Source organism: Propithecus coquereli, unplaced genomic scaffold (assembly GCF_000956105.1).
Source record: "Propithecus coquereli isolate 6110/MARCELLA unplaced genomic scaffold, Pcoq_1.0 Scaffold8, whole genome shotgun sequence".
NCBI classification, from domain to species: domain Eukaryota; kingdom Metazoa; phylum Chordata; class Mammalia; order Primates; family Indriidae; genus Propithecus; species Propithecus coquereli.
The window spans coordinates 1,019,760-1,021,716 of NW_012154173.1; the positions used below are offsets into that span (position 1 = coordinate 1,019,760).

Sequence of the window (1,957 nt, forward strand, 5' to 3'; positions counted from 1 at the left end):
ACTTTCTCCTGAGTTCTCCCTATCTACTTCACATTTCCATTCAGATGTTTCCTTTAATGGTATGTCAAACAAAACATGCCTAAAACATGATCCATCCCATTCCTCCCTCTGTGCTCCCCCTCCATGGCTTCCTGTTTCAGTAAATAGCACCACTGGCTTCCCAGTTTCCCAAGCCAAAAACCTGGATAATATTCTTAACTCATTCCTATAATTCTTGTAAATTATATCCTATATTTAATCGATTCATTCAACAAATATTCATTGGTCTTCTACTATTTGCCAGGCAGTACTTAAGGCATTTGGGATATATCAGTAAACAAAATAGACAAAAAAAAAAAAAAAAAAAAAATCTACTTTCTTCTGTGGAATTATTTTTAGAATTTTTTATTTTTTATGGTGAAAAGGTATATATTTAGAATTAGCCAGCTGGATTCGATTTAGATGATGCCAATTTTGTTGGCAACATCCAAAGCATCATAATAGGGAGCCAGTTGAACATATGCCTTCTTCTCTCCATCAGGTCTGATCAGGGTGTTGACCTTGGCCACATCCATGTCATAGAGCTTCTTCACAGCCTGTTTGGTGCTTATTGGCTTTGACATCTGCAATGAACACAAGTGTGTTGTCTCCTCTCTTCTTCATGACAGACTCAGGGGTCAGGGGAACTTGATGATGGCATAGTGGTCAAGCTTGTTTCTCCTGGGGCTCTTCTGAGGATATCTGGGCTGCTTCTGGAGCCTCAGTGTCTTCGGCTGGAGGCAGGTGGGTGATGTACAGATCTTTTTTTTGTGGCTGTGGACGCCTTTTAGCACTGCCTTCTTGGCCTTCAAAGCCTTTGCGTAAGCTTCAGCTTCAGGAGGGGCAGAAGCTTCCTACTTTGCCTTTGGTGCCATCTTGTGAAAAGCTTCTGCGGAATTTAAATGAAGCATTGGTCCCCTCGATTCTTGTAAGGTTTCTCACAAATTCATCCAATTTTCTTCACCTCACTGTCGTTATCCTACTTGTAAGCATTATCCACTTAATTCTCGGACAAGCCTCTTTTCATCCTGCCTCCAACTCACTCTCTGCACAGCAGCCCGAGTGAACATGTTAAAATCCAAATCTGATCAAATCAGTTACCAGTTTAAATCTCTTCAACAGCTTCCAGTGCCCTAGTATACCACCTAATCTCTTTTAAACCTCACACTGTGACTTGACTCTTTCTTCATTTCTGGTTTCCTGTTGTAACACGCCTCATCTTGGCACCACCTGTTCCTAGTATACTGAACTCCTTCCAACTTCCCTAAAGGACCTTGTTCTTTCTCACACCTGAGTATTTGTGCTTGTTTTTCTCTGTTTGGGGTATGCTTCTCCACTCTCTTCTTTTTCTTGCTATTCCTATTCATTCTTCAAGTCACTGCTTCAGTGTCATTTTCTCAGGGAAGCCTTTTCTGAAGCCCACTGATTGGTTAAGTACCCCTGGCACCCACATTAGACCTCTCCTTACATTTATCACAGATTGCCGCTATTGCTTGCTTGTCTGCGCTTCAAAGTAGATTGTAAGAGTTGTATCACAGGGTTCTCGTTGCCTTGTTCTCTGCTGTATCCTAGGACCTACCACAGTGTCAGGCCCAGAGTAGACACTTAAATATTCATTACATGAACGCATGTATAAATACACAAATAAATGTATGAAATGAACATTTGAAGGGACAGTCAGCCACATGCCAGAATGGTAAATCGAAAACTCCATGGACATAGAGATGATTTGGTGATTTAATTTCATTGAAAATAATTAGAATAATTATAGGGATAAAAAAGAATAATTTAGTTGTATATTGTGTTTTCATTTTACATAATTCCTAAGACTTAAATGACTAATTTTACCGCTTTTTTGATAGTATTTTTTCCCTTAGAACCCACATCTCAGAAATACTTCAACTTAACTTTCTGATTCCCAAATATTAGGTAACTCAAA

General features: G+C 39.6%; 1 pseudogene; it reads right to left on the bottom strand.

The window, feature by feature from the left end:
• Window positions 1-437: 437 nt before the first annotated feature.
• On the bottom strand, window positions 438-893 carry LOC105825394 (annotated as a pseudogene).
• Between the last annotated feature and the right edge of the window lie 1,064 nt (window positions 894-1,957).